General features: G+C 53.8%; 1 protein-coding gene across 1 annotated transcript in view; it reads left to right on the top strand.

The window, feature by feature from the left end:
* The first annotated feature begins 2,818 nt into the window (after positions 1-2,818).
* LOC134429522 (nucleotide exchange factor SIL1-like) overlaps positions 2,819-27,241 on the top strand; it is a 49,935-nt gene continuing 25,512 nt past the window's right edge. The window contains exon 1 of the mRNA XM_063176721.1: positions 2,819-2,941. The gene's annotated coding sequence lies outside the window, so the exon portion shown is untranslated. The remainder of the gene's footprint in view (positions 2,942-27,241) is intronic.

Genomic DNA, 27,241 nt, shown 5'->3' with positions numbered 1-27,241 from the left:
CCAAACTTAATAAGACAGAAGACCTTCTTTGAGCAGCTGTAACATTTTTATGTGTCAGTGTCAATCCTTTTGTTGAAAACAGAGATGTTTTTCATGGTTTCTTTATTAAAGCAGCGCATTTGTCCTGCTGTGCCATGAACCTGGGCTGCTGTGCTGGGTGGGGAGGGGAAATCTCTGGAGCACCAAGAGCTGCTTAAACACATCAGGGCTGTGAGTTTTGCTCTGGGGTTTGGATGCTCCTGGTTAAATCCCATTTAGTGTGCAAAGGAGGAGCAGGAAGGGTTTGTGCCTTGGCTGATGCAGCCTCGGGGATTTGGCTGTGCTGGGGGTGCAGCTCATGAGCACCAGGCCTGGGTTTGGTTTTGTTTTCTGCTTGCTGATGAGACAGATGAGTAATGCCATGGTTGACTCTCACAATTAAAAAGAAAATGTTCAGAGAAGTTTTATAGTTGTGTTTTACCCCCTTGTGTTGTTATCAGGGATGCCCTGGGTTTGGGACATTTGGGAGGGTCATTCATTCCTGTGGCATCACCTGAGCCCCACTCAAGGTGTCAGGAAGGGATCTCCATCCCTGGGCAGGGAAGGAGGAGTTGATGGACAGAACTTTGGGGAGCTAAAGGGTTAAAAGATGAAACCTCCCTGGTGTGGGTGAGCACATGGTGGGGAAATCCTCTGCTCCCAGCGCTGTAATCTTTTCTCTATTCCGTCTGCTGTTGTATTTCTGATAAGGTTTTAATAAACCTTTTAAATTTTTTGGAAGTGAGTAGCATTTCTCACACTGAGAACAGAAACAGGAGGGCTGGGCCCCCCAGCCCCCCACCCTTCTGGAGCCTGCTCCTGTGCTTTCCCTTTGGGTGATTCCCTTGATGGGATTCCATCCACCTCCTTCCCCTCCCTGGCAGGCTGCTGTGGCTGGATGCAGCTGGAGCTGTGCTGTGCTCCCTGTCAGGGGCCATTCCTGGCTGTGTGACAGCCCAGAGCTGCCACAGCCACTGCTGGGGCTGTGACCTGGCCTGCCCAGCGCTGGTGGCACGGTCAGGAACGCTTTGGGCTTTGGGGGGAGGCAGCCGGGCCCTGGCTGTGTCTGCGGAGGAGGGGATCGTCCTCCCGCCTCCCGTTCAGCCCGCGATGGCATTTCATCCTTCAGAGCCTGGCCTGGAAGGGACCTCACAGCTCACCTTGTTCCACCTCCCTGCCGTGGGCAGAGACGTCTCCCACTAGAGCAGGTTTGACATTGGCTGTGTTTTCCTTGCTGGCAGAGCCCTGTCCTGGTGTTGCCCGAGCCAGGGACAGGAGATGTGATGTTGGCCTTTTCATGGAGATCTACAAACTCCTTTCTGACCAGCACTCCACCGCCAGCAAGGGGCACACATTGGTAAGAGCACCAAATTCCTGCAGAGCCCGATTTCTCAGCCTGGAAGGATGCTCCCATAGATAGACAGAGATTAAAGGTCCTGTGTATCACAAATTTAAGGAGCAGGAGAAGGTTGGGATCTGTCCATGGAAAGCATTCCAAGTGTGGAGGAGGAACATGTAGCCTATCCTCCCCTAAAACGGGGAGATAATCACACCTGTCCTCTCACATATGCAACCAATGCAGCTTCCAGTGGACAGGACTGATGGAGAGAAAGAGAGTCTACCAGAAATACAAACCTTGTTTTAATAGGAAATCCTCCAAGGTGGATTTTCCTGCATTTTCTACAAGCATTTATACCTATTAAATGACTACAGACTTTGAAATGTTTCTGTCTGAATTGTGACAAACATCCCAGTCTTACACAGGAGGGACCAGGTCCTTTGATCAGGGAAATGTCTCTTTGGTCTTGAACAGGGAGAGATCAATCCAGTTGTTCCCAAGACCAGAGCTTTTTGTCTGTGAGTACATGCATTTATTCTACAAAATAATTACCCTTGCCTTCACTTCCCTTTGGTAGGAGATGCTCCCTGTCTCCTGCAAGCTGTTACTCTATCCCAGGTATCTTTTTAGGTAAAAGGAAGAGAGAAAGGAAAGGTTGAATAAGAAATCCTCCTCAGAAGGGGGAAGATGAGCAGCTTTGGTCTGTCTGTCCATCTGTGAGCAGCTCTGTGGCTGTTCACCTGCATCCTTGCTGTCCTGGGCAGGCAGAATTCCTGCATTAGGAGAAGAAGAAATGCCATCAAGAGGTAGCAACAAAATATTGCCTCCCCTTCACCCCAGTGCTGGGCTGGCCATTGAGATGTGTTTGTGATGAACTGATGAAAACCACTCTGGATTTTGTATCTTTTCTGCATTTAAAACCGAAGCTTAATGTATTCTGTGTATTTTTGTTGGCAGATAGTAGTGATCATAAATTCCTTTTAATACAGTATTTCTACACCAGCACAGCCTTGATGTGCAGAGTACCTGGCTGTACTCTGCGGGATGCTTTGATTTCCCTTTGGCAGCTGCATTTTATTCTGTCTGCCCCAATCAGACACAATTCCCCTTTCTCCATGTAGCCTCCAAATCCCTCCTGGTGTGGAGTTTTAGTGCTCCGCTAGGACCTGGGCTAGAAGGGAAGGAATCAGTGTCTGCTGGGCTCAGGGTTCCACCTCCACTGTGGATCAGAGCCAGCCTGGCAGCGGAGGGACACCTTGGGTGGCTCAGGGTGGCAATTCTGGGAGGGAAAAGCAGCACTTCAGGGGTGCTGCTGCATGGGAGGAGGTCAGTGGTAGATATCCCACTCCTCACTGTGGGATGGGGAGGAGCTGCTCCCAAGGAGGAGCACATGTCTTCAGTTCCCAGTTCCTCCCTAAGCTGGAGCAGTGCAGTGCTCTGAAATAACATGACCTTTGCTTGCAGGTCAGGCTGTTCCTGCAGAGTCACACGTGTGGCTGAACCTGCAGACAGGAGAGAGAGAAGCCAAACTCCCCGACAGAGAATATGGGGAAGGTGACACAGAGAAGAGAGAAGAAGAAAAAGGTACAGATATACAAGGCTTTGGGTTGGGTGGGCTGTGGGATTCATGCCTTTTATTAGAGGCCAGGTTCCCTGGTGAACAAAATTCCTGCATCTTCCTGAGACTCCATTGCTGGGTGAGGACCTCACCAGTGCTGAAAGCAGAGGTCTGTCCTTTGTGTTCCATTTGGGATGGCAGTGGAAGTGCCCTGAGTACACTTTCAGAGCACTTCATGGCTTCTCATGCCACGACATGAAAACAGCTTCCACACAGCCTGTAGAGTTCTGGCAAAGTCTTTGGGTAGTCCTTGATTTGCTGTGTTTGGAGTGTGATGGTTCTCCCTGCGCTTTTTAGGCCGAGCTAGTTCCAGGAGTCTGTCTTTTTGAATTTATCTGCTGCAATCTGAAAACCTTTCTCCTGTACTGCGGTGATGACATCTTGTACTGCAACATGCAAAATGATTTGAGCTTCTGCTCAAACTAATGTTGCCTTAGCTAGGCTGGCATCATGGTGTAAGGATATCCTAATGGTTCATGCTTCGGCCATTTGTGCAATGGTAGGTTTTGGGGAAAATGACATGAGAGATGAGAGAAAGAGGAAAAAGAGACAGGCAGGTCATTGGGTTAGATAGCCTGTGGAATTTATGCCATTTATTGGAGTCCAGAATCTTTGGAGCACATAATTCCTGCCTCTTCCTGAGATTTCATTGCTGGGTGAGGAGCTCAGCAGTGCTGAAAGGAGAGGCCTGTCCTTTGTGTTCCCTTTGGGATGGCAGTGGAAGTGCCCTGAGTGCACATTGAGAGGCACCTTCATGGCTGCTCATGCCATGACACCAAAACTAAATGTGCAAGGTGACTTCCTAGAAAGACATCAAGTCCTTTGAAATATCTGCAGGCAGTGGTCTGAAACTGCTTTCTGAGCCTGCTCCTTGGGATCAGCTGTGAGGGGCTGAGGGCTGGCCTGAGCCCGGTGCTGTGTCCCACTGGGAGCAGCCCCACAGGCTTAAGTGCAGAGCAGGCACTGCCAGACACCCTGGAGATCTCACCTGCTCTGCAGCCACCTTTGTCAAGGTGCAGTAAACATCAGTTGGTGCTGACTTTCCCCTTGGACCCTTTGGTTTAGTCACTATGGGGAATTTCTTTCCTGAATCCCGTGGTATTTCCCCCTGGCAGTTGTGATGAGGATGCTCGGGGAGTGTGGGGCTTGGGGGGCAGCTGCCCGGGCAGGGACTGAGCTCGGGGCCCTGTTGGGGCCATGACCCCCAGCAGCAGCAGCAGCAGCAGCAGCAGCAGCAGCAGCAGCAGCAGCAGCAGCCCCAGGGCCCAAAGCCCCGTGCCCCCTGCCCAGCACAGGCTGCCCTGTCCCTGCAGCTGTCACCCGAGTGGGGCCCAGGGCCCAGTGGCCGCTGGCAGCAGCAGGAATGCGGGCAGGGTGAGGATGCCCTGGCTTGGCTTTTGTCTCTGGAACAATGCGGGCTCAGGGCAGTGCAGAGCAGGCTGGGAAGCAGAGCCCAGGGCCTTTGGAGGCGCCAAGAGTTAAAGATCAGCCCCTGCAGTGGTCCAGATGCAGGTGGCCCAGTTGCCAAGGCTGTGGTAGCCTTGAGAGCGTGCAGGTGGATTTTGCATGGCTGTGGCCTGCTGGTGGCTCTGGGCCCAGAAATCCCTGTGGCTGCAGCAGGAAGGGTGGCTGAAGATTTGCGGGCTGCTTTGGTAGCATGGCTGCAGAGGCCAGTGCTGGGAGAGCCCCCTGTGTGAGAGCTGGTGAGAGCTGAGCTCTTGGGGACAGCGCTGTGCCCCAGGCCAGGAAGAGCAGCAGTGCCCAGTGCCAGGAGTGGTGTCAGTGGGAGCCCCTGTGCACAGGGACCCCCCGCCCTGGGGTGGCCGTGCCAGCAACCCCAGGGACCTCCAGCCCTGGCAACATGGAACAAGTGGAACCCACAAGTGTGCAAAGGCTGCCTTTGCCCAAAGGAAAGGCCAAGAGAAGTCAGGTTATAAAAAGAAACAGTATTTATTTGCTGAAGATCGGCAAATCTAGGATTTTCAGAACATTTGTCTTTATAACAATTGTTATAACAACAACAACAACAAGGTACAGAACATATTTACATGGGATCCGATGGACTAAGAATCTTCAAAACATATTTACATAAAACTTCGAACGAAGGGAACGTATTTACAGGAATCTTCTAAACTCTCAAACGTATTTACAAAGGCATCAGATCTGTGCCGTGACGTGCATGAGCCCTGGAAGAAAGGAAGCAGCAGAGCTGGGCTCAGCTGGCAGCACTGGGCCCTGCAGGGCTGGCAGCTGGGCCCCAGGGGAAGGGCCAGGGCTGGCAGGGCTGGCATGGCCCCAGGCAAGCGCAGGGCAGGCCGGGGCTGGTGCTTGTGGCAGCACAATCCAGGCCCCCTGCGGGCACCGTGTCCCAGAGCAGGGCCATCCAGCCCAGCCCCAGCCTGGCGTCAGGGGACCCAGTGTGTGTGTGGGCAAGGCGTGGGAAGCATCTGCCTGTCTTACTTGTGGGGCCCCATCTTCATCCAAGGACCATGGGCTCCTCCTCATCCTCCTCATCCACCTCCATCTCTTCGGTGTTGTCTTCCACCTCTACTTCCATGTCCTCAACAGGGGAGGACATGGAAGTGGAGGAGGAGTCCACCTCCATCATCTCTTCCTGATCCAGCGCCAGGTCCACTTCCATCTCCTCCACAGTGTCTCTGTCAGTCTGCAAGGGGCAGCACAATCTCCCAGTGGGCTTCCTGTCCCACACCATCCATTCCCATATGGCTGCAGCCTGCCCAATCCAGGTGCCCCCTTCCTGGCATGGCACTGTACCTCCATTGGCACAGCAGAGCACATCCTGCTGGGATTGGCGCGCCAGAGCAGGCAGCGGGAAAAGCCCAGGCAGCAGCAGCACCTCAGCGCTGAGGGTCAGAGCGCAGAGCGAGTGGCAACTGACCCTTGGAAGCCAGTGAAGTGTCTGCTGTGCTTGTTTCCAGGTCCTGGATGTTCCACCTGGAACCCTCTGGGAGCTGTGATGTCACTGAAGTTTCAGGGCTGCTGTGCAGTCAGAGATGGGGATGGCAGAATGATGAAATCCTTGAATGGTTTGGCTTGGGAGGAAACCTCAAGATGATCTGGTTCCAAGCTGAGCAACGTCTCAGGTTGCTGCGGCCCCTGTCCCACCTGGCCTTGGATGTTGCTGGGGATGGGACATCCACAGCCTCTCTGCCCTGGTCCCTGTGTCAGGGACAAGCACCCTGAGCGTAAAGAACTTCTTGCCATCATCAAATCTCCTCTACCTCTTGCAGTTTGATCCCATTCCCCCTTGTCCTGTCACTACAGTTTCTGACCAAGAGTCCTCTCCCACTTCCCTGTGTTTCAGGCTGTTCCTGCAGGGTCGCACGTGTGGCTGGACCTGCAGGCAGGACAGGGAAGCCAAGTTCCCAGTCAGAGAAAATGGGGAAAATGACACGTGAGATGAGAGAAGATGGAAAATGCAGAAAACTGCAAGGCATTGGTTGGGGTGGGCAACGGGATTCATGCCTTGTATTAGAGGCCATGTTCCCTTGTGCACTCAGTTTGTGTGTTTCAGCTTGCCCACACCCAGCCTCTGTGAGTGACCTGCACTCCTAGAGCTGGGAGCAGGCTTGCTTAAACTGCTGCTGAACGAGGTGAGAGAAGGATCTTTGTGTGGAACCGCAAACACTGTGGATTGCCCTGAAGAGGGTCTAGGAAGGTGACAAATTGGGGCTGGGCACACAGATGGAAAATGGGAGAAAAATCAGGGTAGCATTGCAGTGAGCCAGGACCAAAACAGTAGAAGAGGGGGGAGAACCTTCCAGGGGGTGTACATATAAGGAAAACACAGCAGTTCAAGTCGGTGATACGAACAAACGAGCTGTATCATCCGGAGCCTGCAAATGCCCATGGGCGGCACCATTGCATTCAGAGCGGTGTCTCTCTTTTTCCTTGGTCACTTAGCCCTGAGGTATTACAGTTCCAGCGGTAGGCCCCTGGGCCCTCACAACTCCCCCCTTTTTGTTGTCTATAAAGAAGGCTTCTGCCATAGAATTTTGCAGGCATTTAGCAAAATAGGACAAAATAACCAACGCAATGAATAAAATAAACAAAGTCCACACAAGAGTCTTAACTAAAGATGAAAGCCAGCCTTTCATCCCCCCTTTGTTTGGAAAGTCCAGTGAACCAGTCGTTGTTGCCTTCTATCTGGATCTTGTTTCCTTGATTTTTAGCAGCTGGATGCCCTGGTATACTGACTCCCTATGTGACAACAGGTAGAAAAAACACATGCCTTGTAGTGCCTGACAGGCATGGCCATGGACAAGAAATAGTGGCTTGTCTGTGGAAGCACCCAGCTGAAGGCATGCGGTTCAGTGAGGAGCATCCAGATTCCAGCTGCAGCAGCAACCAACGGCAGCATCCTCTAACTTTAGCTAATTTATTATCTGGAGGCTTTGGTGGCCGAAAATTAAACAGATAAAGAGATTAGATGATGAAACTTAATTTGTGGTCCCACTAAACTTTCTCTTCTGTACGCCAAGGGTGTGAACACAGCTTATTAGAAGAATCATGTATCAATGCTAAAATATAATTTTTACAAATGTTAAGACATAGATCCTGGTTAGTGGTGTCTGAGTTATCTTGGTCTTGGTGTGTGTGTTCAACGCTGCTTAGGAGATCTTCTTCTGTCCTTCTCCTTGTTCTTTCTCAGGCTGCTGCTCTCTCTCTTAAGCTTTCATTCTGTTCTTCTGATGGTGGTTTTGGTGTTTGCCTCACTGTTTCCAGAAAGAGTTTTTATGTATTTTGCTGGGATCGATCTTAGGAGTGTTGCTGTAAAGACAAGGGCATCTTTTCTTTCCCAAGTAATTAATGGGAAGGTGCCTACAATTTGTTTAGATTCGGGGTCTTTGCTCAACACAGGTTGCTGGTATTGTAATTGGGCTGCAGTTGAATTTGTAAAATTCCTGATGACTGAGGGAGTTGGCTCCATAAATGGGTTGTCCAAAAAGTTGAATACGTAAAAGGCCTTGGCCAGTGTTTCAATGGAAGATAATATCTGGACTCCCCAGCTCAGTTGATCAAGGATCCTTTTGATGGATCAGTGGGCCCTCTCGGCTATGGACTGTCCTATGGCGGAGTGTGGTATGCCTGTGACATGTTTTATACACCAGTGGTCGGAAACTTGTTTGAATCAGTGCAAGGTATAAGCAAGAGCATTATCAGTTTTAATTTCCTATGGAAGTGCTAAGGTGGAAAAAACTAAAAAGTAATGTTTTATAGCATCTTCTGATTTCTCAACAGCATGGGCAGAGGCGAAAACTACACAGTAAAAGGTGTCGATTGAGACGTGGATGTATTTTAGTCTGGCGAAAGGGGCTTAGTGTGTGATGTCTGATTGCCAGATGTGGAGACTCTCTAGAGCTCTTGGACTGACTCCTGCTCTGAATGAAGCAAGGGCATGCTCCTGACAATTTGGGCAGGTGGCTACAATGGACCTTGCCTGGTCTCAGGTAATTTTTAACATCCTGAGCAGCGCAGGAATGTTTTGATGGTAGAATTGATGGCTGATCGTAATATGTGTAAAAAAGATCTAAGGCGTATTGCAGTGGTTCATATGTTTGAAGTAGGCAGTTGAGGTGCTCTGGAGTGAGAAGTAAGTAAATATTCACAAGGTCTATTCCTGCAAGGGAGCACAGACGCTCTCTAGGTTTCCTGCAATAGTTCTGCAATAACTCTCTGTTGGGTTGTTATCATTTCAGTAGGTTGGTGTGCTCTGAAAACGCATTCAATTATTATCAGGATATGAGATACTATAGTCCCACTGAAACAATAATGCATGGAATTTTGGACTTACACCAAGGATTGCCAGGGAGAAAGGAAAATTAGGGTGGTATCTGTGTGCCTGTTTAGTTTGAATCACCCAGGATACCTTTTGTACAGCTACTTCGGCCTCCGGTGTCAGTGATCACAGGAATCGAGTCCTTCACTGCCTTTAAGGAGGAGCAGGAACAGTGGCATGAGATCTTCTGTTGAGATTCCCAGCAGTGAACGTACACAACTGATGCTTCCACAGAGCTGGTGGAGTCTCTGCAGAGTCTTTGGGTTGTCCTTGATGTGCAGTGTTTGGGGTGTGATGATTTTCTCCGTGCTTTTTAGGCCTTGCTACTTCCAGGGCGCTGTCTTTGGACTTTATCTGCTGTAATCTTAAAACCTTTCTCCTGTACCACCGTGATGACATCTTGTGCTGCAACATCCAAAACTATCTGAGCTTCTGCACAAACGACTGTATCGTCCATGTAATGAAAAATTATAGCATTAGGCTGTCTTTTCCAGCTGAGCAAGAGAATTTGGGCTCCGAGGTATTGATCAGTATTTGGCTTCTTCATTCTTTGAGGCAATACGGTCCACTGGTACCTCTGTAAAAGGTGCTTGTCAATTTACGGATGGAAAAGGCGAACAAGGGGCTTTCATTGGGGTGCAAGGGGATGTCAAAAAAGCAGTCATTTAGATGTATAACAACCATCTGCCAAACTCGCGGTAACATGGAGGCTGAGGGCAGGCCAGTCACAAGGGCACCCATGTCCTCAATGACCTCGTTCATTTTCCTGAGGTCCTGCAGTAGCTGTCTCTGGTCTTTGCCAGGCTTTCGTATGTCAAGCAAAGATGCACTGCAGGGGCTAGTAGATGGTACAATGTGGCCCACAGACAGCTGCTCCTGCACATGGGACTGCAGGGCCTTTAACTTTCTGCCTGGGAGGGGCCACTGATCCACCCATATGGGGTCGTTGGTCTTCCAAGTTGACTGAAGTGTGGCGCGCTACTCAGTGGCCCCGTCTAGAAATCCTGATGTGTTGATAGGATCTCTGGCCCTGTCCCCCTTTGGGACAAGAGGTCTTCTTCTCAAATTGTTATTGGTGCCCAGGTGACGAATGATCTTACTGTAGCAACTGTGCTCTCAGGACCTTCCATGCAGATGGTGCCTTGACTCCAGAAGCTGGTAGTGGCTCTCCCAATGGCTAAAATTACCCCAGCAGCTGGAACCAGGGGCCATTGTTTTAGCCAATCAGAGCAGGAAATTATGGTGGTGTCAGCTCTTGTATCTAATAGTCCTGAAAGACATCTCTTTCTCCCTTTACATGACAAATCACACTTTAGAACGGGTCTATTTCTGCATGTTGTCTGTGCCCACATCACCCTTGGAGGAGATGGTGTGGTGATCATGTCCAGTGGGAGGATGGCTCTGGCTGTAACTGTTCCTTTTGGAATGAAAAGTGGAGAGTCTAAGCATAGAGCCTGGACAGTTATCTCCTGCAAAGATTTGAAGGTGACTACCTCAGGTAGTAGAGTGAGTGTCTCCATCTCTTCCCTGCTGTTGGTTTAAATCAAAATATCTCTGGGCCGTTTTTCACGCCTGTATTTGCCTGTTGGTATATGGTGAACATAAATATCATGGATTGGAAATGAAAAGGCCCCTACTAGCTGCCTTTGGGTTTCAGGGCAGAACTGTCTTCTGTCGAGTTTTCTGCAGCAATCAAGCTGTCCTGCTGGATCTGAGAAGGTCTCTGTGCTGGTTCTTCATGATGTTGGGGAGAGTAGGGCGGAACAGCCTCACGTTTGGCGTCATGGCGCAGAGCCTTTCTGTGTCTGTGTGGGTTTTCCCGCAGGCCACCGGTTTTGCTGGTGTTGGAAAGCGTGTGGATGAGGGAGCCAGTGAGGACAGTGGCTGTGACAGCGAGAAGGTCCCTGGTAGTAGCCTTTATTTTTATAATTTTGTTGAAAATACCCCATCTCTCTACACTTAAAGCAAGGTCCTTTTTCATGTGTATGTCAGGGAGTAACTTGGGAGGCTACTAGCACCTCTACCACACCCTGACTGGTAGCCTTAGCTTGGCTGGCATCACAGCGTAAGGAAGCTCTAAGTGTGCATGCCTCGACCATTTGTGCAATGCTAGGCTTTGGGTTAAGGGGTAGCGAAGGAAAAATATCTTTACAGGTGTTGTTAGCATTTGTTTCAGCAAGTTCTGTAAGGAGTAACATCCTGGCTTTTGGATGTTCACCTTGCTTCTCTATTGCTTGTGGAAGGTGGTCAATAAATTTTAGAAAGCATTCCACAGGTCCCTGGAGAATGTCTGTGAAATCTAGAGTAGGTGTTTCTCCACTGGGTGTCTGCATGAGAGCTGTCTTTGCAGCACTTTTATCTCTTCTAACAGAGCTCAGGGAAGGTCTATTGAATGAGTCTAAGTGAAATCTTCCTCACTGGCTAGATGGACTAGTGTTAGGTGTGCGCACCTGTCTTCCCTAGTATAGTCTTTTAATAATTGTTTGACTAGTTTTTTCAAAATTCCTTCCCAGAGAATAACTTCAGTGGGAGAAAGTAGGATGTGCATAAAATGGAGCAGATCGTGAGGCACCATAACATGTGCAGTGAAGGTGGCATTTAACAAATTATTAAGGTACGGTGAGCCCCTCCCATAGTCTCTCGCTGCTTTACAAAGATCTTTCATCTCCCGTGTGGGACAGCTTCCCATCAGGGGTTAGCCCCACTCTGGTACTGCACCGGTGCTGCTTGTATTTTAGCTACTAATTCCCAATCCCCCTTTTCTGCTGCCAGCTTCTGCATTGTCATCCAAGAATCCTTAGGCTCATGCTGAAGGTGGGATGAACCTTCCCTCTCCTCTCCAGAAGAGGCAACTTGGTCTCTGGCAGAGGAGCGGGGCCTTGGGGTGACTGGCCAGGCCCGGTGTCGTGGGCCTTTGGTAGCCAAGATGGCGGCCTTCCAGTTACCGTCCCTCACACTTCCGGCTCCGACAGTGTGGGATCTGCAAGGGGCTGAGTTGGAGCGGGTAGGACAGAGGGAGTAGGCAAGGAAGCGCTGGATCCCAATGCAGAGGTGGTACCTGACACATAGCTGAGACCCAACACATGGGCATGACCCGATTAGAGAGCTGAGGGCGGGAGGGAATTTGACAGTGACGATCCCCTCCAGAGGAGGGACTCCATTTTGTGAGCTATCTGAGGTGGATCCAGTGAGGACAGGTACTGGAGAATGGGTTAGGGTAGAATCCAGGCCTGTGTGACCAGTACAGACCAGGGCAGGGGGTAGAGAAGATGTCAGGGAGATGTCAGACAGCAGGTGGCTTGTCTGTGCTATACAGCAGTTTCTGTCTCTCATCCTATTGGTGTCAGTGGGTTCAGGAATGCGGGGGGAAGGACTCAAAGTCTGGATTGAATATTAGAACTTTTAATCCTTGAGAAAACTCCATAAATCTTATGAAATTTTGGGAAAAAATTTTGCGACTCTTATCACTCCCTGAGTTTTCTAAAAATAGAGACTTTCTCTGACTCAGTCTCAGAATGCTATAAGACAAAAAGAATACACAGAAATGTCTGGGAACTTCGTAAACAGCCAATGAACAAATGACTTCCAACTTCCCTTAGTAAAAGTCTTCCACTCGGCTCGGAGAACCTCCCTAACTCCAACTTATATGTCCCTCTCAGCTTTGGATAATTTTTTACCCAGAGCTGCCCCTGATGTAAAGGGTGGCCCACCCACAGGACTAAAAAATCACCCAAGGATCCTGCACTGCAGGTGGCTGTCCCCCCATTCACTGCTCTGGTGGTAATACATGCAGATGTTTCAAAATATCCTCAGGGCTTCACCTGCTGAGCCGGACCTGTTGCTGCTTCAGGGTGCCAACGCTGCATTCAGTAAGCCCTGGTAAAACTGATAAAACGTTGCATTCCATGGGCTGCCTCACTTTATTGTAATTTCTCATTTTTGTCGTGCGGTATCATAAATCCTCTAATAGGCCCCTGGGCCTCCACAGCCTTGCATCCTATTGAGATATCATTGTAGTGAAGAGCTCAGCAGTGCTGAAAGGAGAGGCCTGTCTTTTTGTTCCCTTTGGGATGGCAGTGAGAGTGCCCTGATTGTACATTCAGAGACACCTTCATGGCTTCTCATGCCATGACACCAAAACTAAATGTGCAAGGTGACTTCCTTGAATGACATGTAGTCCATTGAAATATCTAAAGGAAGTGGTCTGGAAATGCTTTCTGAGCCTGCTCCTTGGGATCAGCTGTGAGGGGCTGAGGGCTGGCCTGAGCCCGGTGCTGTGTCCCACTGGGAGCAGCCCCACAGGCTTAAGTGCAGAGCAGGCACTGCCAGAGGCGTTGGAGATCTCACCTGCCCTGCAGCCACCATTGTCAAGGTGCTGTAAACATCAGCTGGTGTTGACTTTCCCCTTGGACCCTTGGGTTTAGTCACTATGGGGAATTTCTTTCCTGAATCCCGTGGTATTTCCCCCTGGCAGCCGTGATAGGAATGTTCGGGGAGTGTGGGGCTTTGGGGGCCACTGCCCAGGCAGGGGCTGAGCTCGGGGCCCTGTTGGGCCCTGGCCCCCAGCAGCAGCAGCAGCAGCAGCAGCAGCAGCAGCAGCAGCCCCAGGGCCCAAAGCCCCGTGCCCCCTGCCCAGCACAGGCTGCCCTGTCCCCGCAGCTGTCACCCGAGTGGGGCCCAGGGGCCAGTGGCCGCTGGCAGCAGCAGGAATGCGGGCAGGGTGAGGATGCCCTGGCTTGGCTTTTGTCTCTGGAACAATGCGGGCTCAGGGCAGTGCAGAGCAGGCTGGGAAGCAGAGCCCAGGGCCTTTGGAGGCGCCAAGAGTTAAAGATCAGCCCCTGCAGCAGCCCAGATGCAGGTGGCCCAAAAGCCAAGGCTGTGGTAGCCTTGAGAGCGTGCAGGTGGATTTTGCAGGGCTGTGGCCTGCTGGTGGCTCTGGGCCCAGGAGTCCCTGTGGCTGCAGCAGGAAGGGTGGCTGAAGGTTTGCTGGCTGCTTGGATGGCAAGGCTGCAGGGGCCAGTGCTGTGAGAGCCCCCTGTGTGAGAGCTGGTGAGAGCTGAGCTCTCGGGGACAGCGCTGTGCCCCAGGCCAGGAAGAGCAGCAGTGCCCAGTGCCAGAAGTGGTGTCAGTGGGAGCCCCTGTGCACAGGGAGCCCCAGCCCTGGGGTGGCCATGCCAGCACCCCCAGGAACCTCCAGCCCTGGCAACGTGTAAAAAGTGGAACCCACAAGTGTGCAAAGGCTGCCTGTGCCCAAAGGAAAGGCCAAGAGAACTCAGGTTTTAAAATGAAACAGGATTTATTTGCCGAAGTTTGGCAAATCTAGGATTTACAGAACATGTTTCTTTATAACAATCGTTATAACAACATCAACAGTAATATGCAGAACATATTTACATGGGATCTGAGGGGCTAACAATCTTCAAAACGTATTTACAGGAAACTACAAACGTAGTGAACGTATTTACAGAAATCTTCAAAACTTTCAAACGTATTTACAACGGCCTGGCATCTGTGCGATCATGTGCATGAGTCCTGGAAGAAAGGAAGCAGAAGAGCTGGGCTCAGCTGGCAGCACTGGGACCAGCAGGGCTGGGAGCTGGGCCCCAGGGGCAGGGCCAGGGCTGGCAGGGCTCGCGAGGCCCCAGGCAAGTGCAGGGCAGGCCGGGGCTGGTGCTTGTGGCAGCACAATCCAGGCCCCCTGCGGGCACCGTGTCCCTGAGCGGGGCCATCCAGCCCAGCCCCAGCCTGGCGTCAGGGGACCCAGTGTGTGTGTGGGCAAGGCGTGGGAAGCATCTGCCTCTCTTACCTGTGGGGCTGCATCTTTATCCAAGGACCATGGGCTCCTCCTCATCCTTCTCGTCAACTTCCATGTCCTCGATGTTGTCCTCGTCATCCACCTCCATCTCCTCGATGGTGTCCTTGTCATCTACTTCCATGTCCTCAACCGGGTTGGACATGGAAGTAGAGGAGGAGTCCACCTCCATCATCTCTTCCTGATCCAGCGCCAGGTCCACTTCCATCTCCTCCACGGTGTCTCTGTCAGTCTGCAAGGGGCAGCACATCTCCCAGTGGGCTTCCTGTCCCACACCATCCATTCCCATATGGCTGCAGCCTGCCCAATCCAGGTGCCCCCTGCCTGGCATGGCACTGTACCTCCATTGGCACAGCAGAGCACATCGTGCTGGGATTGGCGCGCCAGAGCAGGCAGCGGGAAAAGCCCAGGCAGCAGCAGCACCTCAGCGCTGAGGGTCAGAGCGCAGAGCGAGTGGCAACTGACCCTTGGAAGCCAGTGAAGTGTCTGCTGTGCTTGTTTCCAGGTCCTGGATGTTCCACCTGGAACCCTCTGGGAGCTGTGATGTCACTGAAGTTTCAGGGCTGCTGTGCAGTCAGAGATGGGGATGGCAGAATGATGAAATCCTTGAATGGTTTGGCTTGGGAGGAAACCTCAAGATGATCTGGTTCCAAGCTGAACAAAGTCTCAGGTTGCTGCGGCCCCTGTCCCACCTGGCCTTGGATGTTGCTGGGGATGGGGCATCCACAGCCTCTCTGCCCTGGTCCCTGTGTCAGGGACAAGCACCCTGAGAGTAAAGAACTTCTTCCCATCATCAAATCTCCTCTACCTCTTGCAGTTTGATCCCATTCCCCCTTGTCCTGTCACTATAGTTCCTGAACAAGAGTCCTCTCCCAGTTCCTTGTGGGTCAGGCTGTTCCTGCAGGGTCACACGTGTGGCTGGACCTGCAGACAGGAGAGGGAAGCCAAGTTCCCAGTAAGAGAAAATTGGGAAAGTGACACGAGAGATGAGAGAAGACGGGAAATGTAGAAAAATGCAAGGCATTGGTTGGGGTGGGCAACGGGATTCATGCCTTTTATTAAAGGCCAGGTTCTCTGGTGCACTCAGTTCCTGCATCTTCCTGAGATTTTTTTCCTGGGTCAGGAACACAGCAGTGGAGAAAGCAGAAGCCTGTCCTTTGTGTTCCCTTTGGGATGGCAGTGAGAGTGCCCTGATTGTACATTCAGAGACACCTTCATGGCTTCTCATGCCATGACACCAAAACTAAATGTGCAAGGTGACTTCCTTGAATGACATGTAGTCCATTGAAATATCTAAAGGAAGTGGTCTGGAAATGCTTTCTGAGCCTGCTCCTTGGGATCAGCTGTGAGGGGCTGAGGGCTGGCCTGAGCCCGGTGCTGTGTCCCACTGGGAGCAGCCCCACAGGCTTAAGTGCAGAGCAGGCACTGCCAGAGGCGTTGGAGATCTCACCTGCCCTGCAGCCACCATTGTCAAGGTGCTGTAAACATCAGCTGGTGTTGACTTTCCCCTTGGACCCTTGGGTTTAGTCACTATGGGGAATTTCTTTCCTGAATCCCGTGGTATTTCCCCCTGGCAGCCGTGATAGGAATGTTCGGGGAGTGTGGGGCTTTGGGGGCCACTGCCCAGGCAGGGGCTGAGCTCGGGGCCCTGTTGGGCCCTGGCCCCCAGCAGCAGCAGCAGCAGCAGCAGCAGCAGCAGCAGCAGCCCCAGGGCCCAAAGCCCCGTGCCCCCTGCCCAGCACAGGCTGCCCTGTCCCCGCAGCTGTCACCCGAGTGGGGCCCAGGGGCCAGTGGCCGCTGGCAGCAGCAGGAATGCGGGCAGGGTGAGGATGCCCTGGCTTGGCTTTTGTCTCTGGAACAATGCGGGCTCAGGGCAGTGCAGAGCAGGCTGGGAAGCAGAGCCCAGGGCCTTTGGAGGCGCCAAGAGTTAAAGATCAGCCCCTGCAGCAGCCCAGATGCAGGTGGCCCAAAAGCCAAGGCTGTGGTAGCCTTGAGAGCGTGCAGGTGGATTTTGCAGGGCTGTGGCCTGCTGGTGGCTCTGGGCCCAGGAGTCCCTGTGGCTGCAGCAGGAAGGGTGGCTGAAGGTTTGCTGGCTGCTTGGATGGCAAGGCTGCAGGGGCCAGTGCTGGGAGAGCCCCCTGTGTGAGAGCTGGTGAGAGCTGAGCTCTCGGGGACAGCGCTGTGCCCCAGGCCAGGAAGAGCAGCAGTGCCCAGTGCCAGAAGTGGTGTCAGTGGGAGCCCCTGTGCACAGGGAGCCCCAGCCCTGGGGTGGCCATGCCAGCACCCCCAGGAACCTCCAGCCCTGGCAACGTGTAAAAAGTGGAACCCACAAGTGTGCAAAGGCTGCCTGTGCCCAAAGGAAAGGCCAAGAGAACTCAGGTTTTAAAATGAAACAGGATTTATTTGCCGAAGTTTGGCAAATCTAGGATTTACAGAACATGTTTCTTTATAACAATCGTTATAACAACATCAACAGTAATATGCAGAACATATTTACATGGGATCTGAGGGGCTAACAATCTTCAAAACGTATTTACAGGAAACTACAAACGTAGTAAACGTATTTACAGAAATCTTCAAAACTTTCAAACGTTTTTACAACGGCCTGGCATCTGTGCGATCATGTGCATGAGTCCTGGAAGAAAGGAAGCAGAAGAGCTGGGCTCAGCTGGCAGCACTGGGACCAGCAGGGCTGGGAGCTGGGCCCCAGGGGCAGGGCCAGGGCTGGCAGGGCTCGCGAGGCCCCAGGCAAGTGCAGGGCAGGCCGGGGCTGGTGCTTGTGGCAGCACAATCCAGGCCCCCTGCGGGCACCGTGTCCCTGAGCGGGGCCATCCAGCCCAGCCCCAGCCTGGCGTCAGGGGACCCAGTGTGTGTGTGGGCAAGGCGTGGGAAGCATCTGCCTCTCTTACCTGTGGGGCTGCATCTTTATCCAAGGACCATGGGCTCCTCCTCATCCTTCTCGTCAACTTCCATGTCCTCGATGTTGTCCTCGTCATCCACCTCCATCTCCTCGATGGTGTCCTTGTCATCTACTTCCATGTCCTCAACCGGGTTGGACATGGAAGTAGAGGAGGAGTCCACCTCCATCATCTCTTCCTGATCCAGCGCCAGGTCCACTTCCATCTCCTCCACGGTGTCTCTGTCAGTCTGCAAGGGGCAGCACATCTCCCAGTGGGCTTCCTGTCCCACACCATCCATTCCCATATGGCTGCAGCCTGCCCAATCCAGGTGCCCCCTGCCTGGCATGGCACTGTACCTCCATTGGCACAGCAGAGCACATCGTGCTGGGATTGGCGCGCCAGAGCAGGCAGCGGGAAAAGCCCAGGCAGCAGCAGCACCTCAGCGCTGAGGGTCAGAGCGCAGAGCGAGTGGCAACTGACCCTTGGAAGCCAGTGAAGTGTCTGCTGTGCTTGTTTCCAGGTCCTGGATGTTCCACCTGGAACCGTCTGGGAGCTGTGATGTCACTGAAGTTTCAGGGCTGCTGTGCAGTCAGAGATGGGGATGGCAGAATGATGAAATCCTTGAATGGTTTGGCTTGGGAGGAAACCTCAAGATGATCTGGTTCCAAGCTGAACAAAGTCTCAGGTTGCTGCGGCCCCTGTCCCACCTGGCCTTGGATGTTGCTGGGGATGGGGCATCCACAGCCTCTCTGCCCTGGTCCCTGTGTCAGGGACAAGCACCCTGAGAGTAAAGAACTTCTTCCCATCATCAAATCTCCTCTACCTCTTGCAGTTTGATCCCATTCCCCCTTGTCCTGTCACTATAGTTCCTGAACAAGAGTCCTCTCCCAGTTCCTTGTGGGTCAGGCTGTTCCTGCAGGGTCACACGTGTGGCTGGACCTGCAGACAGGAGAGGGAAGCCAAGTTCCCAGTAAGAGAAAATTGGGAAAGTGACACGAGAGATGAGAGAAGACGGGAAATGTAGAAAAATGCAAGGCATTGGTTGGGGTGGGCAACGGGATTCATGCCTTTTATTAAAGGCCAGGTTCTCTGGTGCACTCAGTTCCTGCATCTTCCTGAGATTTTTTTCCTGGGTCAGGAACACAGCAGTGGAGAAAGCAGAAGCCTGTCCTTTGTGTTCCCTTTGGGATGGCAGTGAGAGTGCCCTGATTGTACATTCAGAGACACCTTCATGGCTTCTCATGCCATGACACCAAAACTAAATGTGCAAGGTGACTTCCTTGAATGACATGTAGTCCATTGAAATATCTAAAGGAAGTGGTCTGGAAATGCTTTCTGAGCCTGCTCCTTGGGATCAGCTGTGAGGGGCTGAGGGCTGGCCTGAGCCCGGTGCTGTGTCCCACTGGGAGCAGCCCCACAGGCTTAAGTGCAGAGCAGGCACTGCCAGAGGCCCTGGAGATCTCACCTGCCCTGCAGCCACCATTGTCAAGGTGCTGTAAACATCAGCTGGTGTTGACTTTCCCCTTGGACCCTTGGGTTTAGTCACTATGGGGAATTTCTTTCCTGAATCCCGTGGTATTTCCCCCTGGCAGCCGTGATAGGAATGTTCGGGGAGTGTGGGGCTTTGGGGGCCACTGCCCAGGCAGGGGCTGAGCTCGGGGCCCTGTTGGGCCCTGGCCCCCAGCAGCAGCAGCAGCAGCAGCAGCAGCAGCAGCCCCAGGGCCCAAAGCCCCGTGCCCCCTGCCCAGCACAGGCTGCCCTGTCCCCGCAGCTGTCACCCGAGTGGGGCCCAGGGGCCAGTGGCCGCTGGCAGCAGCAGGAATGCGGGCAGGGTGAGGATGCCCTGGCTTGGCTTTTGTCTCTGGAACAATGCGGGCTCAGGGCAGTGCAGAGCAGGCTGGGAAGCAGAGCCCAGGGCCTTTGGAGGCGCCAAGAGTTAAAGATCAGCCCCTGCAGCAGCCCAGATGCAGGTGGCCCAAAAGCCAAGGCTGTGGTAGCCTTGAGAGCGTGCAGGTGGATTTTGCAGGGCTGTGGCCTGCTGGTGGCTCTGGGCCCAGGAGTCCCTGTGGCTGCAGCAGGAAGGGTGGCTGAAGGTTTGCTGGCTGCTTGGATGGCAAGGCTGCAGGGGCCAGTGCTGTGAGAGCCCCCTGTGTGAGAGCTGGTGAGAGCTGAGCTCTCGGGGACAGCGCTGTGCCCCAGGCCAGGAAGAGCAGCAGTGCCCAGTGCCAGAAGTGGTGTCAGTGGGAGCCCCTGTGCACAGGGAGCCCCAGCCCTGGGGTGGCCATGCCAGCACCCCCAGGAACCTCCAGCCCTGGCAACGTGTAAAAAGTGGAACCCACAAGTGTGCAAAGGCTGCCTGTGCCCAAAGGAAAGGCCAAGAGAACTCAGGTTTTAAAATGAAACAGGATTTATTTGCCGAAGTTTGGCAAATCTAGGATTTACAGAACATGTTTCTTTATAACAATCGTTATAACAACATCAACAGTAATATGCAGAACATATTTACATGGGATCTGAGGGGCTAACAATCTTCAAAACGTATTTACAGGAAACTACAAACGTAGTGAACGTATTTACAGAAATCTTCAAAACTTTCAAACGTATTTACAACGGCCTGGCATCTGTGCGATCATGTGCATGAGTCCTGGAAGAAAGGAAGCAGAAGAGCTGGGCTCAGCTGGCAGCACTGGGACCAGCAGGGCTGGGAGCTGGGCCCCAGGGGCAGGGCCAGGGCTGGCAGGGCTCGCGAGGCCCCAGGCAAGTGCAGGGCAGGCCGGGGCTGGTGCTTGTGGCAGCACAATCCAGGCCCCCTGCGGGCACCGTGTCCCTGAGCGGAGCCATCCAGCCCAGCCCCAGCCTGGCGTCAGGGGACCCAGTGTGTGTGTGGGCAAGGCGTGGGAAGCATCTTCCTCTCTTACCTGTGGGGCTGCATCTTTATCCAAGGACCATGGGCTCCTCCTCATCCTTCTCGTCAACTTCCATGTCCTCGATGTTGTCCTCGTCATCCACCTCCATCTCCTCGATGGTGTCCTTGTCATCTACTTCCATGTCCTCAACCGGGTTGGACATGGAAGTAGAGGAGGAGTCCACCTCCATCATCTCTTCCTGATCCAGCGCCAGGTCCACTTCCATCTCCTCCACGGTGTCTCTGTCAGTCTGCAAGGGGCAGCACATCTCCCAGTGGGCTTCCTGTCCCACACCATCCATTCCCATATGGCTGCAGCCTGCCCAATCCAGGTGCCCCCTGCCTGGCATGGCACTGTACCTCCATTGGCACAGCAGAGCACATCGTGCTGGGATTGGCGCGCCAGAGCAGGCAGCGGGAAAAGCCCAGGCAGCAGCAGCACCTCAGCGCTGAGGGTCAGAGCGCAGAGCGAGTGGCAACTGACCCTTGGAAGCCAGTGAAGTGTCTGCTGTGCTTGTTTCCAGGTCCTGGATGTTCCACCTGGAACCCTCTGGGAGCTGTGATGTCACTGAAGTTTCAGGGCTGCTGTGCAGTCAGAGATGGGGATGGCAGAATGATGAAATCCTTGAATGGTTTGGCTTGGGAGGAAACCTCAAGATGATCTGGTTCCAAGCTGAACAAAGTCTCAGGTTGCTGCGGCCCCTGTCCCACCTGGCCTTGGATGTTGCTGGGGATGGGGCATCCACAGCCTCTCTGCCCTGGTCCCTGTGTCAGGGACAAGCACCCTGAGAGTAAAGAACTTCTTCCCATCATCAAATCTCCTCTACCTCTTGCAGTTTGATCCCATTCCCCCTTGTCCTGTCACTATAGTTCCTGAACAAGAGTCCTCTCCCAGTTCCTTGTGGGTCAGGCTGTTCCTGCAGGGTCACACGTGTGGCTGGACCTGCAGACAGGAGAGGGAAGCCAAGTTCCCAGTAAGAGAAAATTGGGAAAGTGACACGAGAGATGAGAGAAGACGGGAAATGTAGAAAAATGCAAGGCATTGGTTGGGGTGGGCAACGGGATTCATGCCTTTTATTAAAGGCCAGGTTCTCTGGTGCACTCAGTTCCTGCATCTTCCTGAGATTTTTTTCCTGGGTCAGGAACACAGCAGTGGAGAAAGCAGAAGCCTGTCCTTTGTGTTCCCTTTGGGATGGCAGTGAGAGTGCCCTGATTGTACATTCAGAGACACCTTCATGGCTTCTCATGCCATGACACCAAAACTAAATGTGCAAGGTGACTTCCTTGAATGACATGTAGTCCATTGAAATATCTAAAGGAAGTGGTCTGGAAATGCTTTCTGAGCCTGCTCCTTGGGATCAGCTGTGAGGGGCTGAGGGCTGGCCTGAGCCCGGTGCTGTGTCCCACTGGGAGCAGCCCCACAGGCTTAAGTGCAGAGCAGGCACTGCCAGAGGCGTTGGAGATCTCACCTGCCCTGCAGCCACCATTGTCAAGGTGCTGTAAACATCAGCTGGTGTTGACTTTCCCCTTGGACCCTTGGGTTTAGTCACTATGGGGAATTTCTTTCCTGAATCCCGTGGTATTTCCCCCTGGCAGCCGTGATAGGAATGTTCGGGGAGTGTGGGGCTTTGGGGGCCACTGCCCAGGCAGGGGCTGAGCTCGGGGCCCTGTTGGGCCCTGGCCCCCAGCAGCAGCAGCAGCAGCAGCAGCAGCAGCCCCAGGGCCCAAAGCCCCGTGCCCCCTGCCCAGCACAGGCTGCCCTGTCCCTGCAGCTGTCCCCCGAGTGGGGCCCAGGGGCCAGTGGCCGCTGGCAGCAGCAGGAATGCGGGCAGGGTGAGGATGCCCTGGCTTGGCTTTTGTCTCTGGAACAATGCGGGCTCAGGGCAGTGCAGAGCAGGCTGGGAAGCAGAGCCCAGGGCCTTTGGAGGCGCCAAGAGTTAAAGATCAGCCCCTGCAGCAGCCCAGATGCAGGTGGCCCAGTTGCCAAGGCTGTGGTAGCCTTGAGAGCGTGCAGGTGGATTTTGCAGGGCTGTGGCCTGCTGGTGGCTCTGGGCCCAGGAGTGCCAGTGGCTGCAGCAGGAAGGGTGGCTGAAGGTTTGCTGGCTGCTTGGATGGCAAGGCTGCAGGGGCCAGTGCTGGGAGAGCCCCCTGTGTGAGAGCTGGTGAGAGCTGAGCTCTCGGGGACAGCGCTGTGCCCCAGGCCAGGAAGAGCAGCAGTGCCCAGTGCCAGAAGTGGTGTCAGTGGGAGCCCCTGTGCACAGGGAGCCCCAGCCCTGGGGTGGCCATGCCAGCACCCCCAGGAACCTCCAGCCCTGGCAACGTGTAAAAAGTGGAACCCACAAGTGTGCAAAGGCTGCCTGTGCCCAAAGGAAAGGCCAAGAGAACTCAGGTTTTAAAATGAAACAGGATTTATTTGCCGAAGTTTGGCAAATCTAGGATTTACAGAACATGTTTCTTTATAACAATCGTTATAACAACATCAACAGTAATATGCAGAACATATTTACATGGGATCTGAGGGGCTAACAATCTTCAAAACGTATTTACAGGAAACTACAAACGTAGTGAACGTATTTACAGAAATCTTCAAAACTTTCAAACGTATTTACAACAGCCTGGCATCTGTGCGATCATGTGCATGAGTCCTGGAAGAAAGGAAGCAGAAGAGCTGGGCTCAGCTGGCAGCACTGGGACCAGCAGGGCTGGGAGCTGGGCCCCAGGGGCAGGGCCAGGGCTGGCAGGGCTCGCGAGGCCCCAGGCAAGTGCAGGGCAGGCCGGGGCTGGTGCTTGTGGCAGCACAATCCAGGCCCCCTGCGGGCACCGTGTCCCTGAGCGGAGCCATCCAGCCCAGCCCCAGCCTGGCGTCAGGGGACCCAGTGTGTGTGTGGGCAGGGCGTGGGAAGCATCCGCCTGTCTTACCTGTGGGGCTGCATCTTTATCCAAGGACCATGGGCTCCTCCTCATCCTTCTCGTCAACTTCCATGTCCTCGATGTTGTCCTCGTCATCCACCTCCATCTCCTCGATGGTGTCCTTGTCATCTACTTCCATGTCCTCAACCGGGTTGGACATGGAAGTAGAGGAGGAGTCCACCTCCATCATCTCTTCCTGATCCAGCGCCAGGTCCACTTCCATCTCCTCCACGGTGTCTCTGGCAGTCTGCAAGGGGCAGCACATCTCCCAGTGGGCTTCCTGTCCCACACCATCCATTCCCATATGGCTGCAGCCTGCCCAATCCAGGTGCCCCCTGCCTGGCATGGCACTGTACCTCCATTGGCACAGCAGAGCACATCGTGCTGGGATTGGCGCGCCAGAGCAGGCAGCGGGAAAAGCCCAGGCAGCAGCAGCACCTCAGCGCTGAGGGTCAGAGCGCAGAGCGAGTGGCAACTGACCCTTGGAAGCCAGTGAAGTGTCTGCTGTGCTTGTTTCCAGGTCCTGGATGTTCCACCTGGAACCCTCTGGGAGCTGTGATGTCACTGAAGTTTCAGGGCTGCTGTGCAGTCAGAGATGGGGATGGCAGAATGATGAAATCCTTGAATGGTTTGGCTTGGGAGGAAACCTCAAGATGATCTGGTTCCAAGCTGAGCAACGTCTCAGGTTGCTGCGGCCCCTGTCCCACCTGGCCTTGGATGTTGCTGGGGATGGGGCATCCACAGCCTCTCTGCCCTGGTCCCTGTGTCAGGGACAAGCACCCTGAGAGTAAAGAACTTCTTCCCATCATCAAATCTCCTCTACCTCTTGCAGTTTGATCCCATTCCCCCTTGTCCTGTCACTATAGTTCCTGAACAAGAGTCCTCTCCCAGTTCCTTGTGGGTCAGGCTGTTCCTGCAGGGTCACACGTGTGGCTGGACCTGCAGACAGGAGAGGGAAGCCAAGTTCCCAGTAAGAGAAAATTGGGAAAGTGACACGAGAGATGAGAGAAGACGGGAAATGTAGAAAAATGCAAGGCATTGGTTGGAGTGGGCAACGGGATTCATGCCTTTTATTAAAGGCCAGGTTCTCTGGTGCACTCAGTTCCTGCATCTTCCTGAGATTTTTTTCCTGGGTCAGGAACACAGCAGTGGAGAAAGCAGAAGCCTGTCCTTTGTGTTCCCTTTGGGATGGCAGTGAGAGTGCCCTGATTGTACATTCAGAGACACCTTCATGGCTTCTCATGCCATGACACCAAAACTAAATGTGCAAGGTGACTTCCTTGAATGACATGTAGTCCATTGAAATATCTAAAGGAAGTGGTCTGGAAATGCTTTCTGAGCCTGCTCCTTGGGATCAGCTGTGAGGGGCTGAGGGCTGGCCTGAGCCCGGTGCTGTGTCCCACTGGGAGCAGCCCCACAGGCTTAAGTGCAGAGCAGGCACTGCCAGAGGCGTTGGAGATCTCACCTGCCCTGCAGCCACCATTGTCAAGGTGCTGTAAACATCAGCTGGTGTTGACTTTCCCCTTGGACCCTTGGGTTTAGTCACTATGGGGAATTTCTTTCCTGAATCCCGTGGTATTTCCCCCTGGCAGCCGTGATAGGAATGTTCGGGGAGTGTGGGGCTTTGGGGGCCACTGCCCAGGCAGGGGCTGAGCTCGGGGCCCTGTTGGGCCCTGGCCCCCAGCAGCAGCAGCAGCAGCAGCAGCAGCAGCCCCAGGGCCCAAAGCCCCGTGCCCCCTGCCCAGCACAGGCTGCCCTGTCCCCGCAGCTGTCACCCGAGTGGGGCCCAGGGGCCAGTGGCCGCTGGCAGCAGCAGGAATGCGGGCAGGGTGAGGATGCCCTGGCTTGGCTTTTGTCTCTGGAACAATGCGGGCTCAGGGCAGTGCAGAGCAGGCTGGGAAGCAGAGCCCAGGGCCTTTGGAGGCGCCAAGAGTTAAAGATCAGCCCCTGCAGCAGCCCAGATGCAGGTGGCCCAGTTGCCAAGGCTGTGGTAGCCTTGAGAGCGTGCAGGTGGATTTTGCAGGGCTGTGGCCTGCTGGTGGCTCTGGGCCCAGGAGTCCCTGTGGCTGCAGCAGGAAGGGTGGCTGAAGGTTTGCTGGCTGCTTGGATGGCAAGGCTGCAGGGGCCAGTGCTGGGAGAGCCCCCTGTGTGAGAGCTGGTGAGAGCTGAGCTCTCGGGGACAGCGCTGTGCCCCAGGCCAGGAAGAGCAGCAGTGCCCAGTGCCAGAAGTGGTGTCAGTGGGAGCCCCTGTGCACAGGGAGCCCCAGCCCTGGGGTGGCCATGCCAGCACCCCCAGGAACCTCCAGCCCTGGCAACGTGTAAAAAGTGGAACCCACAAGTGTGCAAAGGCTGCCTGTGCCCAAAGGAAAGGCCAAGAGAACTCAGGTTTTAAAATGAAACAGGATTTATTTGCCGAAGTTTGGCAAATCTAGGATTTACAGAACATGTTTCTTTATAACAATCGTTATAACAACATCAACAGTAATATGCAGAACATATTTACATGGGATCTGAGGGGCTAACAATCTTCAAAACGTATTTACAGGAAACTACAAACGTAGTGAACGTATTTACAGAAATCTTCAAAACTTTCAAACGTATTTACAACAGCCTGGCATCTGTGCGATCATGTGCATGAGTCCTGGAAGAAAGGAAGCAGAAGAGCTGGGCTCAGCTGGCAGCACTGGGACCAGCAGGGCTGGGAGCTGGGCCCCAGGGGCAGGGCCAGGGCTGGCAGGGCTCGCGAGGCCCCAGGCAAGTGCAGGGCAGGCCGGGGCTGGTGCTTGTGGCAGCACAATCCAGGCCCCCTGCGGGCACCGTGTCCCTGAGCGGAGCCATCCAGCCCAGCCCCAGCCTGGCGTCAGGGGACCCAGTGTGTGTGTGGGCAGGGCGTGGGAAGCATCCGCCTGTCTTACCTGTGGGGCTGCATCTTTATCCAAGGACCATGGGCTCCTCCTCATCCTTCTCGTCAACTTCCATGTCCTCGATGTTGTCCTCGTCATCCACCTCCATCTCCTCGATGGTGTCCTTGTCATCTACTTCCATGTCCTCAACCGGGTTGGACATGGAAGTAGAGGAGGAGTCCACCTCCATCATCTCTTCCTGATCCAGCGCCAGGTCCACTTCCATCTCCTCCACGGTGTCTCTGGCAGTCTGCAAGGGGCAGCACATCTCCCAGTGGGCTTCCTGTCCCACACCATCCATTCCCATATGGCTGCAGCCTGCCCAATCCAGGTGCCCCCTGCCTGGCATGGCACTGTACCTCCATTGGCACAGCAGAGCACATCGTGCTGGGATTGGCGCGCCAGAGCAGGCAGCGGGAAAAGCCCAGGCAGCAGCAGCACCTCAGCGCTGAGGGTCAGAGCACAGAGCGAGTGGCAACTGACCCTTGGAAGCCAGTGAAGTGTCTGCTGTGCTTGTTTCCAGGTCCTGGATGTTCCACCTGGAACCCTCTGGGAGCTGTGATGTCACTGAAGTTTCAGGGCTGCTGTGCAGTCAGAGATGGGGATGGCAGAATGATGAAATCCTTGAATGGTTTGGCTTGGGAGGAAACCTCAAGATGATCTGGTTCCAAGCTGAGCAACGTCTCAGGTTGCTGCGGCCCCTGTCCCACCTGGCCTTGGATGTTGCTGGGGATGGGGCATCCACAGCCTCTCTGCCCTGGTCCCTGTGTCAGGGACAAGCACCCTGAGAGTAAAGAACTTCTTCCCATCATCAAATCTCCTCTACCTCTTGCAGTTTGATCCCATTCCCCCTTGTCCTGTCACTATAGTTCCTGAACAAGAGTCCTCTCCCAGTTCCTTGTGGGTCAGGCTGTTCCTGCAGGGTCACACGTGTGGCTGGACCTGCAGACAGGAGAGGGAAGCCAAGTTCCCAGTAAGAGAAAATTGGGAAAGTGACACGAGAGATGAGAGAAGACGGGAAATGTAGAAAAATGCA

The sequence above is a fragment of the Melospiza melodia genome, chromosome 26 (genome assembly GCF_035770615.1).
Source record: "Melospiza melodia melodia isolate bMelMel2 chromosome 26, bMelMel2.pri, whole genome shotgun sequence".
NCBI classification, from domain to species: domain Eukaryota; kingdom Metazoa; phylum Chordata; class Aves; order Passeriformes; family Passerellidae; genus Melospiza; species Melospiza melodia.
The sequence above is the reverse complement of the archived record's forward strand: the minus strand, read 5'-3'. Positions and strand labels throughout refer to the sequence as shown.